The sequence below is a fragment of the Marmota monax genome, unplaced genomic scaffold, assembly GCF_021218885.2.
Source record: "Marmota monax isolate L192 unplaced genomic scaffold, Marmota_monax_Labrador192_F-V1.1 WCK01_AAM20220418_F8-fsc00006, whole genome shotgun sequence".
Taxonomy (NCBI): Eukaryota; Metazoa; Chordata; class Mammalia; order Rodentia; family Sciuridae; genus Marmota; species Marmota monax.
The window spans coordinates 14,932,607-14,949,874 of record NW_026693712.1 but is presented as its reverse complement, the minus strand read 5'-3'; the positions used below and the strand labels follow the sequence as shown (position 1 = coordinate 14,949,874).

The 17,268-nt window shown below is 40.1% G+C and overlaps 1 pseudogene; it reads right to left on the bottom strand.

Moving 5' to 3' along the window:
- Positions 1 to 957: 957 nt before the first annotated feature.
- On the bottom strand, positions 958 to 5,217 carry LOC124103702 (nuclear pore glycoprotein p62-like; annotated as a pseudogene).
- Between the last annotated feature and the right edge of the window lie 12,051 nt (positions 5,218 to 17,268).

The following is a 17,268-nucleotide window of genomic DNA, read 5'->3' as shown; positions in this document are numbered from 1 at the left end:
AACTGACTGGCTTTGGCCTTCAAGACATTGTGAACCTTATTGTGACTAAGTTAACTTTGGCAATGGGAAGTGCAGAACCAAGTCTGTGGCTGCCTCTGGCAACTCAGGCCACACCAACTAGTATTTTTGTGAACCTGCCATATGCTGAGTTTCACCTTCATTGTTTATTGAGCATGTGACAGGGACTGTGCCGGGAATACAAAGGGAAAGACAGTCAGTCTCTGCACATAGGAGCTCATAATCTAATGGTGAGATAGAGAAGCACATGGTCAACACAATACAGAGTCATGTGCTAGCTCAGTGTCCTATGGGGTCCCCAGGATGGTCATCTAACCTAGCTTTGCACAGTCGAGAGGTTTCCAGGAGGAAGTGAGCCTAATGCAAGACCTGGAGGATGAGCATGCATATTAATCAGGCAAAGGGAGGCCTGATGTCCTTTTGCCATCTCTTATACACCCTCAGGGACCCAAGAAACTCTCTATCCCATTGTCTGTCCCATTCTTTGTCTTGGTGGTTAATTTTCATGAGCACACATCTTGTACTCCAAGACCAGGTTGCCATTTCCTCAGAAGACAGGGATTGTCTTTTTTCAGTGTTCCCAAGACTGAGTAGAACAGAGCAGCTGCCAACCAGAAACCCTGGACAGGGAATTGATTGATCTTCAATGAATCAGCACTTCTCCATCACTTGGCTGTAACAAGAAGGAAGAGGTAGGTGGTTGTACTAGGTGAGAAGGGGCCAATGATACAAAGAAAACACAAAAACCACCCGCTAGGTTGCTGCCTGGATCAGAGGACTTGGAATATTTTCTATTTATTAATGGGAGAGGTCCAACCACACAACAAGTCTCTCAACAGCACAGGAATTTGAAAGAAAGAAAAGTTATCTCATTGAAACCCCCAAATAAAATGACCCCTACCCCCTGCCCCAAATCCATGGCCCTGAAGAGGCCTGTATTTAGGAGAAGGTGATTCAGAAGCTGCACTCCTGCTTCTTGTGATGCCCTTTGTACACATTGGTCACCTCCTCCGGCTTCTTCTGCAGCAGAGCTGAATTCTGATCAATCCACTACAGAGTCTCCATGTGCATTAAGGGTCTTGCAGATCTGCTGTCAAGGGTCACTGGTGCTGGTGGGGCCTCCAGATGTATTCAGGTGCTCGATGATGTTCATGAGTTCCTGGGCCATGTGCTTCAGGTGTGCCTCAATGTTCTCAGCCAGCTTTCAGGTCTTCTCATGCTCCTTGTCAGCAAGCTACAGGTGGATGGTCCTGCTCTTCTCCTTAACTGACTCCTCCAGGGGGCTCAGCAGGTCTTCCAGCTCCTTCTGTTGGGATAGGAGGAAGTCAAGCTCTTGGTCCAACCACTACTGATCCAGCTTCACTTTCTGTACCTCACAGTGGAGACTGATGATCTTCTCCCCATTCTCAATCAGCGTGCAGTCCCAGGCGTTGACTTGGGTGGCCTGCTGTGGGAAGTGCCATCCGTGGACCTCCAGCTTCAGAATCCACATTGATCAGGCTCTCCAGCTATGAGAGGTCATCACAGGACAGGTGGCTGCTCCAGCAGCTGCACTGGCACCAGGTGGAGCTGTCACAGCAGCTACTACCTTGCTGGGGATCCCAGTTGGCACCAGTGGTTTTAAACTCAAGGCAAAACCAGTGGTGGTGGTGGTGATGGTGGTGGTGGAGTATGTTGCTGTGGACGCACCAGAAGCTGCTCCGGGGGCCTTTAAGCTAAAACTCAGCATGCCAGCTCAGGGGCTTCAGCAGTGGTTGCGGGGAGTGGGTGTATTATGAATTCACAGTTCCTTACTACTGCTAAATGTGTCCTTGGGCTGTGTGATGACAAATGTCAGTTTGTACATAGAGATTTCTGGGCATCTGACTCCAACCCTGACAACTTGGTGTGGCCAGCTCTGTGTCACACACTTCCTCACCTAGGCCCTCAGCTAACTTTACAGCTGTCCTGTGAGGTAGGTCAGGAGTTCGGCCCCAGTGCACAGGTGGGAGAAAAGGCTGAGGTGGAAATAGGCTGTCATTCAGTGGGCTATGTACCTCTCTCTATATTCCTACTCCCATATGGCTCCATAGGCATACACCCCTCTTTCCATCTCACCCTCATATTATTGTTTTCTTTTCACTGAAAATAGCTGAGGTAAAGCAGCTCCAGGATACCTTCTGCTTTCAGGCACAAAGTCAACCTCCAGATGCAAGGAAAAGATGGAGGCTTGAATTCTGTGTATGCCACTTACTCGTTCTTCTAAGGCTTTCTCTGCCTTAGTGTATCCCCTATGTAACAAAAGCCATCGTCATTCTCGTTGAAGAATGAACAAGGTCCCAACTGAGAAAGGTCTGTTTCTTCTTCTCTCTCTAAGCCAGTTCTTATTTCTGGAAGTATTAACATGGAATCCCCTCCTAGCTGACGTCAGAAGAAACCTACTAGAGCTGTCCTCATCCCTTTCACTGTACCCTTTGCTTTCCTCATGTAGAAAACTAAGGCTTTGCTGTGGGCCTTTCCCTGTTAGCAGGAAGGCTTTCCTGATTTCTTGCAAATATGCTGAGATAGATATTTTTCCAGTAGAATATGCAATTTCATTTTCCCTACTCCAGGAGGGACCTTAGCTCCCATGAAAATAGGCTTCTAATAGCTCCTCCCACACCTATGACCAAAACCCCCAGATACATCAGAATCCTCTTAGCACTATTTATTGAATTATTTATTTCCAAGGAAGACTCAGAAAAGTCTTTGGTCCCATATTGTAAACTGCAATGAAGGATTCACTCTCTAAATCCAAACTATATTGGATCATAGTTCACAGCATTTTAGAAAGAGTCACAAAAGCCATATTGCAGTGTCTCGACATAATTACCTGGGTAGTAAGAACCTTAGGCAGAGGTGTACATGTGTGAATGTGTGTACATTCCAGAATGTGTTTTAAACAAAATATAGTCAGTCAACTTTAGGAGCTTAGTTTTTTTTTCAGCCTGCTTTGTGTATCAAGCCAATACATCAATATTCATGGTCAGATTTATTTGTAAGGCTAAAATAATCACTGGGAATTTTTTAGATGTAATAAATAAATGGAAAAAAACAGAACCTTCATACACTACAGTGGCAACATCCTTGCCTGTAGTGTGATTTTTTTTCGGGGAAAACCCTACCCCTTGCCTACCTTGAAAGGATTGGGAGTTTGTCTACTCCTCCTGCTCCTGACAGGTGTCTGTCTTGGCCACAGTCAGTCAGGGTCCTGCACTCTCCTTGAAGTTCATGATAGGGCATGCAATTCTGAACTTTAAAATTAAGATAAAATACTAAAGTCTAAAAGAATAATTTCTCTCTTGTTCTGAATTTAAAACTGCAAGACTGTTGTGAGCAGGAACTATTGATAATTTTTTTGCCTCTATAAAGGTAGAGCCTTCTGCGTGTAGTACCCTTGAAGGCTAAATGGAGCTAAGAGATTCAGAGACACAGAACCCTAATGATATTTTTCAGATGCCCTGAAGCAGCCACACTTGGCTTTCTAGTTGCATCAGGCTAAAAAACAAAACAAAACAAAAAAAAATGCTTTTTTTCCCTTTGGTACTTAATCCACTTAAGTTTGAACCTGACTAACATAGTTCTTAATACAAAATAAAGTCAAGGAAGAAACAAAATTAATAAATGAAAAGTACTAAAGGAGAACTTACATCTAACTAAGTAGGAAGTATTATCATTTTGGCTTAAGATGAGTACTAAGACTCAATCAACAGGAACCAATATTTACATCCTTAATCCTTTGCAAATGATTAAATTGAAACTCAGAGAAACTTTCCATCTCAGCCAAGGGCACATAGCAAAGATGGGGATGGGGAGATGTGGTCTAGGTTTTCCTCCAAACCCATGCCTTCTTCATCAGAAAGGAATTGCTACTTACTCTGACAATAATCCATAATAAAAATAGTATAACATAAGCAGACAGGTTTAGAGTGCTAATAAATCATCATAAATTTTATGATCCACTTTTTGGGTCAGTATTGATAAATTAAGTCTTTGAACATCTCTAATTCCAATGTCTATCCAGGTTGGGATCTGGCCTCTTTACCACTGAGCCAGGGAAATGCCTGATCTATGACAGATATCACTGATGCCCACTGCCATCAGGCTGAGTGGTTGTCTCACTACAGAGAACAGAATTCCTCCAGTGGTTGTGAGGTTATCTTTAAATAGTCCTGTTCTTTGGCATCCTCTTCCATTCTTTTTTTCCTGCTCAACTCTGATCTACTTTGATTCATCCTAGTTGAGCACATATTTACTGTGCTCAACTAGGATGCTCAACTTAGATGCCAGATGCCACACTGAGCAGATAGCCTGTTGGAGAAATGAATTGTGGCTTCTCATCCCAAAAGACCAAGTGACATTGCCTCAGTCACTCTGTCTTTGATCCTCTCTCCATCCTCCCACCCCCAACAGCAGCTCCTTGGTACCTTGGAGACTGAATCTTCAGTTAATAAAGGGGATAAGTAAGCTGCCCCAAAGTCCAGGCTGGGACCACCGTTATGAGCTGCATTGTGTCCCTGACAAATTCCTGTGTTGATATCCTAACCCCCAATTCCTCAGAAAGTCACTTTGTATAGAAATTGAGTTATTGCAGATGAAATTAGTATAGCTAAAATGAGGTCACTAAGGTGGGCCCTAATCCAACATGACTAGTGTCATGTTGGACATGGACAAACTTGGACATGGACACGTGCAGAGGAAAGCTGATAGGAAGATACAGGAGAATGCCAATGAGTGTAAAGACAGCCATCAACAAGTCAAAGAAGCCCGTCCTTCCCTCCAGGCTGTAAAGGAACCACTGTTACCAGCACCTTTACTGCAGACCTCTGGCCTCCAGACTGGAAGACAAACACTCCTGATGTTTAAGCCACCCCAACCACCCCATGGTCCACTGTTACGGCAAAGCGATTCACCATGCAGGGGCTATCTATCTTCAGATGGGGTGGGCCTGGCCCCATGCAATGCACTTATTTTTTAACTACAGGGCATTCCTACTTTTCCTGGAGCTTTGGAAGACATCCATCCCTGGACTTATATTCCTAGGTGACATGAATCCCTCGGAGCTGAGCAGCAACTTCTTCCTTCAGGTGGACACATGCAGGTGAGCTCACCAGTCCTCACTACAGCTCCTCCTGCTTTCCGGAAGACTGGCTGAGTCACGCCTGTCATGCTCATGTCCATGCTGGTCCCTGGCCTCAGCTCAGGGAGCATGCAGCAAGACTGGCCCAGGTAAGAGGGTGGAGAAGTGAAAAGCGGTGCGAACAGAGGGGAAAGGTTGGGTTCCCCAAGACCTGATGGCTGAGCAGAGGAATTGCTTACTTTGGCATAGTCGGTATGGGCAATGAACACCTCTGGGCACCACAATGGATTAAAGAAAGGCTTTTCTCTGTGTTTTCCGGACTATTAGCAGTGAGGCTATTAAAGGCTGGCCATGCTTCCTTCTCACTCCAGTAACAACTGATATTGGGTTTCTTGTCAACTCTGACAAATGGTTTTCATTTAGAGTGAGAAAAATAATATTGGTAAATTTCCTTACACTCTAATAATTTGGAGTAAGTTTTAAAAGTTTTTTCACTTCACGCTTACTTTACACAGGAGGCTCAGAGAGGTCAAGTAACTTGCTCAAGGGCACAGCGCCAGTAGTTATTTTGGAAACAACGCAAGTTTCCTATATTTTCTCTGGGGTCTTCATTACTAAGCTACCAGCAGATAGGTCACAGGAAGCAGAATTGGCGTCACCTAATGACTACTTTTTTGCCCCTTTTCTTGCTCCACAGAGCAGAAGTGACTCATCTTCCCTGGGCAGAGATTATTTGCCCTTTCAAATAGGTCTCTGAGGAATTTTTCTAATAATCACGAATGCCAGCAATCATTCAGGATTGGGAAGCAGCACAAATGGTCCCAAATGCCACTGTCCTCATCCACCAAGCCCTGCCCCGATGGCAGAGTGGTGCACCATGCTTTAGCTGGACCAACACCTGGGGAAGCTTGCTGAGGACAGGTTATTAAAAAGATGGATTTCATAAAATATGGAGGAATAAACCAAAGAACAAGATTTGAATACTAATAAGATGTTTGCCTGAATTCTGTCCTAATTCTGAAAGTAATTTTTTATCATGTCTAGATGAATGAGACACTAACCTAGTGGATGCTTCCACAAATTTGGGGAAAGCAGACCTTTGTGCCTGATGGATTCCTTTGCTATTCGGTCAGGCCCTCTTTAATTCTCATAACTCTTGAAAGTAGGAGCAAAGAGGAAGGAAACGCCGCAGATGGGAAAATGGTGCCCACCCCTGTGCCCTGGACCAGCTCCCTCTGCCAACTTTGGAATGCAGAGACAGAGCTGCTTCTCTATGCCAACAGGGTCCTTCTCCTGTCTTTCACTTAGAACTTTCCAGGCATGGAGAACGGGGAGTCTCATGGAAACCATAGAGAGACTGTATTTGTTGTACAGATAAAAAAAATTGAGATCCAGAAAAGTGAAAGGGTATTTTTGAATGCCTAAGTGACTTACAGGATTGGGACTGAGAACCCACAGTTGCTGCCTTGCTCGAAATATGGATTTTTTCCTCCTTTTTACAGGCTGGCAGTACAAGGCTGTACGGTCTCTGTAGCAGATAAAACTCCCACAACAGGCACGCAGAAAAAGGCATTTTGATCCATAGCTTTGGTCCCTATGACAGCATTAAAGCAGTTTAAATCTATTTGAATGATTTGCTATTCATGGATATGGAGATATATATATATATATATATATATATATATATATATATATATATATATACCCTGCTTTTACTGAAATCTACTGAAGATACTGAAAAAAAGTTTAAAATGCTTATTGGGAGCTAATTTATTACCTGAGCACTTAGATATGTGCTAAGCCAAGTAAGTGTTTTACAATGTGTTATCCCAGTTAATCCTCTCAATAACTTTATGGGATAAGTGATTTTTTTATTTTATTGGTAAGGAAAATAGTGCAAGGAACTTTCCCCTAGAGAATACACATAGATCCTGGATGCAACCCATATTGTCTGATTCCACCAAGTCCAGGTATTCTTCTTCTATTTTGCATAACAAATTGTCACAAATGTTGTGGATTAAAAGAACTATGATTTCTTCTCTGATTACGCCAGCCTAGAATCCTGATGGGGATGGCTAGGCTCTGCCCAAAGCTTACTGCAAGGCTGATATCAAGGTGTAGACCAACTAGGCTCTTATCTGAAGCCTTTGGGGAGTCGCATCCATCCCCAGATCATTCAGGCTGTAGGCTAGCAATTTCTTGCTCTTTTAGTTCTGAGGTCCCGGTTTTCATATTGGCTATCAGCCAGGGCCTGACCTCTTCTGCTAGAGGCCACCCTGTTCCTCTCCTCTCTTGTCCCCTTCTATCCTCAACTGCATACTAAGTCCTTCTCATGTTCATGCAATTAGGTCAGACCCAGCTGGGTAATCTACATCAATTCAGCTGACTTGGGACTTCACTTGCATCTTCATCTAGACTAGTGTTTTATTGAAATAGCCAGAAACAAGAATTTTAAGAGGTGAGGGGGTGACAAAGGCTTAGGGTGATAACTAGGGGATGGTGGGACCAGGGAGTGGTGGGACCTAGAGAGAACTCACTTCTGTGGTGTTCCAACTGCAAAAGGCTGCCACTATACTGCTCCCCTAGACTGCTACCACATGGAAAAGCAAAATAAATAGTACTGACAGATCTTCTGATTTTTTAAGACCAGAATCTGCATTTTTGTGTGATATCATTAAATTAGTAAAAAACAAAAACAAACTAACAACAACAACAAAAAAAAAAACAACTTACACAACTAATTTGAAGATAAAACACATCCATCTTCAGACTGGGTAGGACCTAAAGAACACCAGTTGGGAACTATCTTTAAAACTTCCATGACCATGATTTCTCCCTGCCTCCATCCAGTCCCTTGGAGTGTCCCCATGTCTACGCCCTGACTTTGCTTGTCACCCTGGGCTCTCCATCTTGAGCACCATATACCACAGTTGCTCACCAGCCTCAAAGGCTTTTCCACAGACAGCTAATCTTCAGAGATGAACAAAGTCTTTCTTCGGCACCTGCTGTCGGCTTTCTCCAGATAGTCCCAATGATGTTGCCTCTCTGTTCGCCTACAAAGAACCTGTACAAACTATCCCCGGAATAACCCTTTTCAGGCTGTTGCTTGTCACCCTACTCTACTAGATTGTAGCATAAAGAAAGCAGACACCAACCCTGCCTCATTTGAATTAATATCCTCTTATTTGCATTAATTGCCTGGATGTGCTTAGCAATTATTTCTTGATTGAACAAAAGGCTTTCTGCAACACTGAGTGCTCTCTTTGAGCTCCTCAAATGGCACTGGTCATCCTGGGCCCACTTTCAGAATGTCTGAGACCGCAGGGGAAGACTATTTACTTGAGAGTCTAAATATGGAAACTCATCAAACAATGGATCAATTCTTTAAAAAAGCTTTTTGAATAGACATTTCTTAAAAAGAATTATTTGTTTTTTAGTTACACGTTTAACAGTAGAGTGTATTTTGACATATTATACATATATGGAGTCTAACTTTCCATTCTTGAGTTGTACGTGATGTGGAGTTATACTGGTCATGTATTATATTGAATGGACTTTTAAAAAGTCATTATTACAAGCATTGAAACTCTCCACGGGGTAGGCTACCATGGGGGTGTGGTCTGTTGAGCTGCAAAGGAGCAACTGGTGTTGTGACCCACCCCTTTACATGGTACAAACAGGCTAGACAAAATAGGATGGACAGAGTAGGACAGATGGAGTAGGGTGGATGGATTGGGATGAATGGAGTAGGGTGGATTGTAAAAGAACATTGCTGGTAATATGGTAACTCTAATAGTTTCTGATTATTTTCTATTTCAACATATAAAAAAGAGTTTAAAGGCATGAATTACAATTATGTGTATAGAAATTTTACATCCTACTCCTTAATCCTCATAATAGAAGGAAACCTAAGGGAATGTGTGTAGAACAAAGTGGGGGCCACAACATCTGTTTCCCATCACCTTGTGCCTTTGGAGTTAACTCGAGTAATATTGTTAATCCAAAACAGATCAGACCCTGGACACTGCAGGAAAACAAAAGTCTTAAGTTCCTCGTCCATGTTTCTGGGATGTTATCTTGGACCATGCACTAGCTCTCCTGTCATGATCACGACCATGGAAACCCTTCCTAGCACAACTGACCGCTTCCCCAGGCTTGGCCCTGCCAGAGCCTGCCCATGCTTCCTTGTTACCCTGAGTGCAGCTGATGCCTGGACCTTCCTGCAGCATCCACTGCACCACTGCAGCATCCTTCAGGAAGCACACTGGCCTGGGAGTCAAGAGACCCTCTCCAAAGCCTGTGCCAGTAGCAAGTTCTATGATCCTTAAGAAATTACGTACACCTTATGGGCCTCATTTTCTTCATGTGCAAAATAGGGTTCCTTTCAGCTACATAAGTGTATCACTATGACATATTTTTGTAGTGATAAGGAATGGTCTTAGTTATGGTTTTTATCAGCATGGTATATTAGTATGATTTTTTTGCTGATAAGGAATGTTTTTTCTTAGACTATTGGCACAGGCTATGTCTATATGAAGTCATTTTCTTTGTTAAACAACAAGACTAATTTGAGAATCCCTGAATTACTGACGACCAAATAAACCACAGTCAACACATAAGACTGTACAGTGACTAATCTAAGCTGCAAAGAACAGTTTTTTTTTTTTTGGTATGATTTCTTTTTATGCCTCTCCTGATTCAAGAAAAAGAGCTACAGAATCATGTCATAAAGAAATCGACTTTGTGGTTGGGGAGAGTATTTGTTTTGTTTCACAAATATTTAAATCCAGAAAACAAGAAGACAGCATCTTTCTGGGAAAAAATATTAGAGACATGCCTCAAAGAACACTCTCCCACTATTCATTCCTGCCAGTGTCATCAATCTCATTCATCCCCCTGATCCGTTCTGGTGTGTGATGAAACTCAGGTTTTTCTTTTGCTAAAATTTTCATGTGATATTGACAACAAGTAAAATAAATTAACATTAGAAATATGATATCATGAAACTAGAATTTTGATATGGAACCAGAAGTTTATGAAGAGCCAACAGGAATCTTTTTAATGTAAGATTAATATTAATGGCATAGCAAATTGGGATAGGGGCACCTGCATCAAAAAATGAAGTGCATTTTTTTAGTGCTTCTGGGATGGACCTCAGGGCTTTGTATGTGCTAGGCAAATGCTCTACCACTGAACCACAACCAAGCTTCCCTAGATGCACTCTTAATTTCTCAGTAGTGAGATCTCTAAATAGAGGAGTAAACAGCTGTATAGGATGTGCAGTATAATTCAAAAGGTGGGAGAAGACACTCCTAGAAAATATTAGAACATCCTTTGGGGTGTGGATGGTACTAGGGATTGAACTCAGGAGCACTCAACCACTGAGCCACATCCCCAGCCCCCCCCCCCACCTTTTTGTATTTTATTTAGTGACAGGGTTTCATTGAGCTACTTAGCACTTTACTTTTGCTGAGGTTGGCTTTGAACTTGCAATCATCCTGCCTCAGCCTCCTGAGCTGCTGGGATTATAGCGTGCACCACTGTGCCTGGCTAGAACATCCATTTCTTTTTATTTTAGCATAAAATTTTTAGTATAAAAAATAAAGAAATTAAGCCTTATTGATATTTGCCACATGGATTGACACTAGCGTCTTCATTTGGTCAGCTCAGTGTCTCATATATAGTGTTTACATTGGTCTAGTTAGGTGGATTTCTGAACCATATTAAGTAGTTGAATTAAGCTAGCCCTCAGAAAATGGACAAATGGCTATTTTTAAAGCAACAGAATTTTAAAGATAACATCAATAATCCAAGTTTAGTAAATGGCAGAGCTGACATTTCTACTACTACTGGTGTGACTTTTTAGTCAGTCATCTACTTAACTCCTAGGAGTTCCCTAGGTGACTGCTAAGTACTTTCCATTTATTTTCTCATTTAACCTTATCTTAAAATGGGGAGTTTGAGCAATAGAGAGGCTAAGAAATCAGCTGAAGTTGCACATGCAGTGAGTGAAAGATGAGGATTCAAACCCAGACCTAACTTAAGGGCTGTCTGTCTTTTCCCAGATTTTGCTTTTCTGATTCACTGATAATTGGTGTGGTGAGTGTTCTTTTAAGGCCAGCTTCTTTTCTTTCTTCTGGATTCTTTCTATTTTCAAAATGTCAATTTGAAAAATCACAGATCATATTGATGTTACCAACAAATTTTCCATAGGAAAAAACAAAGGAAAATCCACTAAAATCAATTTCTACTTAGAGTATAAAAGATAACATGTTTCAAAAGAAAATATTAATTTGGAAAGGCTACATACTGTACATACTGCATGATTCCAACTAGGTGATCTTCTGGGAAAGGCAAAACTACGTAGACCATAAAAAACCCGACAAATAAGCAACAACAACAAACAGTGGTTGCAGAGTTTTATGGAAAGGGAAGAATAAAGGTGGACATTTATGACAATGAAGGTATTCTGGGTGATATATAATAGTGGATATACATCACTATACATTTGTCAAACCCCATAGAACATACAAAACAAAAGACTGAACTCTAGTGTAAACTTTAGAACTTTGGTTGATTAAAAAGGGGGAGTAGTTTGCTCCAAAAACCAAAAGAAAATACTTACAACAAATACATTTGACAAAGGAATTCTGTTCAGAACATATGAAGAACTTCTACAATTCAGTCATGAGATAAACTACAACAAAAATGAATAAAAGATTCAAACAGCTGGCTCATGAAAGAAAATATGCAAATGGACAATAAGCATGTTAAGGCATTCACATGATTAGTTATTCAGGAAAAGCAAATGAAAGCCACAATAAACTAAGACCACAAACCTTCTATAATGGAAAAAATGTAAAATACTGATATTATCAAATGTTGGAGCAACTGGAACTCTTGTAAATTGCTGGCGGGAATATAAAGTGAAATCACCATTTCAGGAAACTGGCATTTTCTTGAAAAGTGGAACATATGTTTACTCTGTGACCTAGCAATTCTACCTCTAGAACTTCTCTAAGTGAAACAAAAAAACATGTGTGTACTCACATCCATATAAAACTATTCATAGCAACTTTTTCATCATACCTCCAAATTGGCAGAATCCCAGATATCCATTTATAGGAAAATGAATCAACAAACTGTGCATATCCCTATGATGAAATATATTCAGCAATAATAACAGATGAACAATTGATATCTATAATAATATGGATCACTCTTACAGCATGTATTTTTAGCAAAAGATGCTAAGGATGACATACTGTACGATTTTGTTATATGAAATTTAGAAGGTGGGAAACTATCACATAATGGTAATTGATAGGATTAGTGGTTATTTCTAGGAGGGGCTTTCCTGGACAAGGACATAGGTGTCTTTCTATGTTGATGGACAAGTTCTATGTCTTGGCAGGGCTGTGGTTTCTATAAGTGTACACATTTATCAAAATGATTGAACAGCACACTTACAAGTTAAATATTTCACTGTTTATATTACATATCAATAAATAAAATTGGGAGGATTTATTCTTTAATCTGTGACCAGATTTTATATATATATATATATCTGTGGGAATAATTATGATTTGGGGGTGGATGTCAGACCAGCGGAGACATAAGAGAGTCCTCTTTAGTTTGTCCTATTTTATTTTCATTGAACTACCTTATTGAGGTATGATTAACATGTAAAATTCTGTGCACATTTAAGTATATAACTCAACAAATTGGGGGATAAGTATATATCTGTGAAATAATCACCACCATCAAAGCTGTAGACATATCCTTCACCCCTTAGAATTTTTTACCACTGACTTTATCATTATTTGTGTGTGTAGGTGTTAAGAACACTTAACATGGTACCTATCCTTTTAGTGAATTTGGATTATAAGTACAGCATTGTTAGCTGTAGGTACTATGCTGTATGGTAGCTCTCAGTAGTTGCCTCCTGACAGAGAACAGAAAGAGAGAGGCGTACCCTTGCCAACAGGACACCAGCAGTTTACTTATGTGGTTTGCAATTTCATTTCCTGTCCTGATTTAATGCTACACATTGCAATTTCATAGTTTAACAAGCACCAGCACAATAGGCTGGCATTATTGCCAAGGCACAGAACTCTAGATTAAAGTTGCCATAAAAAACAATTAAAAGTAAATTAATGCTTAAATGAAATCTTTCAGTACAAGGCCTTTGAAGTAGAACTAGTAGAAATCAGTAACATACAGACAAAATAAGTAAGTAAATACATTTATTTAATTAATTAATTACAATGAAAATTCACCTCCGTTTCTAGGCTCCTATTTAGATCTAGAATAAAATTTATAGAAGATAGATAACAGAAGGAAAGCATAATAATATGAATTTCGGTGGCTCAGGAACCCTCAAAAAGAAATGAAAGCCCAAAGAAGCGATTAGAATCAGTTACTTAATTGGATAAAGAAGAGTAAGTTGTGAGGAGGCAGTAAAATTATGTGAGGAGGCTTAAAAGGTGAGAGCTACATCAGCAAGGCTTGCAGGGTTCTCTCCGTGTCAGCTTCTTGTTCTTGAAGAGGAAGCTGCCTTGTCTCCTAGTGTAGGGAGAGCGTCTTTCTCAGGGCAATTTCAACTTCTTTTAAGAAGCAGTAGGATGATCAAAGTGATCTTTTTACACTTGCTGTTTTTCAAATGTCTTTTACTTGAATAGTCAGAATGCTGGGATAGCATATTTTAACTCCATCACAAGATAGATAGCTTAGGAAGTGGCATATCTGCAACCTCAGGTGAAGAAAACAAACTAACCTAGAATTGTATTTTATTTTTAAGACACAGATTTGAATTATAAATAAAGACCAAATCTCTTTACTATCCTATGATCAATTAAAAAATGAAATCAGATATATTGAATGCAAAATGAGAAGTTTTGTATTTAACAGTATGCAAATAAAAGGGTACAGAAAGTTCTTAGGTGAAAACTCTTTGGGTTCATACCTTAGAAGAAGGAAGAGAGTTTTCTGAGTTTGCTCAGATGCAGCCAGAGGAACAAAGAATTTATCCTCTAACCAGGAATGATCCAGTGATGACTACTATGAGGAAATTATTTGTACCCATATGAGGTAACATTAAATCTGTCTTTTTGGTTGGCTATATTTTCTATCATTTTGACCTTTTAATACCACAAGACTTTGCATGGACAGAAGTGAAACAAAAGATCATCATAAAGATTTTAATTATATTAGCCAATTTATTGACTATTAATTACAAAATTTTCTTGATGCCAGATTGCCACCAATAAATTTACATCTTTGGGGTGGAAGGAGGAAAAGAAAAGAAATTCAACTAAGTGCATGAATTTTAAGACACATTCTAATTTCAGAATGTGAGAAGTTATCTTAAAATCCAAAAACTATGGTCAGTCCATGTGCTAAATTTTCATAAAAGTAATCACAACAAATCCTTATAATAATCTTATGAAATAGGGATTATCTTTCTTATTTTATAATTATCCTATAAGAATAACTGACTTGATTAAGATCCTATGGTTGGTAATTTCTAGGCATAGATTGCAGTATAAATACTCCTGGCTCTAAAGTCCTTGCATTATGGAAGTTGAGATCATTCATTATTTAATAATCATATCTTCCCAGATTTCTAGCCCATATGAAGGAAAGATCTTATTTTGCTTGTGTTCTTTCTTCAGATATTTCTGTGGCTCCCTCATGGCTTAGCTCTCATCTTTCCAAGTCTTTCTGACCTAGAACAAGATTTAAATAATAGAAAACAATGATACATGAATAAACATGTATAATGAGGAATGGAAAGACCAGCAGATTCTTACAGAATTCAGGTCCTCATAGGCCAATTTGAGCAGTGCATGGAACCTTGGTGCTTTGCAGACAACCAAACTGAAATAACAGTGCTCCTATTCATGGACTAGCTCCTGTTCTTCTGAGGAGAAGCAGAGGCTTCTCCTCCAATTAATATTAGCTGCTTTAGACCTTCAAGGGCTGACCTACTTCCTCATTATACAGAAGAGTCTCAGTGAGAAAAACTGAGTCACCCAAGGGCACAGAGAGACTCATTGGTAAATCTAGCAGCAGTATTCAGATATTCTAATCAGTGATCATAAACATGATCATAATCACTACTAGCTGCTGAATATTTATTATGTGCTAGGCCTTGTAGTAATAGTTTCATATACAATTTTAACAACAACCTATGAGGTTGATGGCATTCTTAGCCTTGTTTTATAGAAGAAGGAAACTGAGGCTACAAGAGGTTATTTATTCTCCCAAGGTCACTCAGATTGTAAGTGGAACAGCAGGATCAAATCTACGTTTGCCTGACTCTAGGTCCACTCTCTTCTACTCTTTCATTTTAAGATTTGATTAACTGCATCTGCTCTCTATTGGTTTTGTCTGTAAGGCATGCTTCCCCGTTTCACCAAAGTAGTTGACCACACACCAGGATGTGGTGATATTGACAGTTACTGTATCTTTCCATTTCATTAGGCATCTAAATTTTCCTACAGAAAATAAATTTAAAAATCAAGATACTAGCATTTATTCAAATAACATGTTCTTTAGCTAATGTGTCCTTTAAAAATTTGGGGGTATCTATCTATCAATCAATCATCAATTATGGAAATGTTTTCCCTTCCATTAAGTAGCAATAACCTAAGCTAAAGAGTAACCCCTCTTAGCCAGTGAGTACCCTGCCATGATGCCCTCTTCTGCTCATTCCCAACTGTGACAATTTTATTAATTTGAGAAGACCTATTTTGTAAGCAATTGATTCAAGCCAATCAATTTTCCACAGAACATTCAATAATTTTCATTGCAGGCCTGGAAGCCCACATTTTCTAGAAATAGCTAAAATTTGCAGGCAATACTGCTGTGATATTGTGATTTATGTTACAAAATATATTTTTAGACCTCTATCTTTTTCCTGGCACACATTTCCTAAAATCTTTTGGAATTTCTGGAATGATAAGGGTCTTTTGTATGCTAGTGAGACGATTGGTGGCTAGGGGGCACTAAATGGAGTCCAGATGTGAGAAAGATCAAGGTATAAATAGAGGGTTGGTACTTTCAGCCCACACCCCCACCTCTGGGGAGGGGAAAGACTTAAAGGTTGAGTTGACCATCAATGGTCAATGATATAATTCATACTTACATAATGAAGCCTCTCTGAAAACCTTAAAGGACCCGGTTTGTCAATCCACTTGCAGGAGGCTGGTGTCCTTCAACTCCACAGGGACTAAAACCCCCTGTGTTTGGTGTCTTTCCAGATTTTTCCCTATATAGGCTGTAATCTTATTATTCATTTGTATCCTTATTCTATCCTTTATAAATAAGCTGGTTAAAATTAAGTAAAGTGTCTCTCTTAGTTCTGTGATCCGCTCTCGCAAACTAATTGAGCCTGAGGAGCGAGAGGGAGAACCTTGATTTTTAGTCCATGTTGTGGTTTGGACTTGAGGTGTTCCCCCAAAGCTCCTGTGTTAATGCAGGAATACTCAGAGGCAAAACGATTGGATTGTGAGAACTGAGCCTAATCAGTGCATCCTAGTTTGAATGGACTGATGGGCAAGGGGGTCACCTTAGGTGGGGTGTGGCTGGAGGAGGTGGGCCATTGGGGACACCTTGGAAAGGTTCCTCTAAGTTGTTTGTGTTGGCTATTTTGGTCACAGTGATAAAAAGCAGACTAACATAGCCCATCAGGCAGAAGTATAGGTGACAGCTTGCTACTTTTGATTGGCATGTGAAGTGGGGTTTCAGGCTATATCTACCACAAAGGATATCATTTGGGAAGTAGTTTCTAAGAACTGCTTCCTACTGGGACTTCAAACTGAGTGGTGTACAGTTCCCAACAGATTGATTACCATGTAACTACAAATCCTGATGCTTGAATGCTTAGAAAGGTCTTCAGTCATAATGGATAACTTATAATGGCAGTAGGCTGTTAAAGAAAAAAAAATTATTCAAGGACACCTTTTAAAGCATAGTATGGAACACTTCATTCAAGACCATCACAGTAAATAGAGGAACCACTATATTGGGATTTGCAGTGAGGAACATAGATTGTGCTCAATTCTAAAAATAGCATGAGTGAGTGAGAATTTATAACCTTAGTTACTTAAGAGGCCAAGGTAGGAGAACTTCAAGTTCAAGGCCAGCCT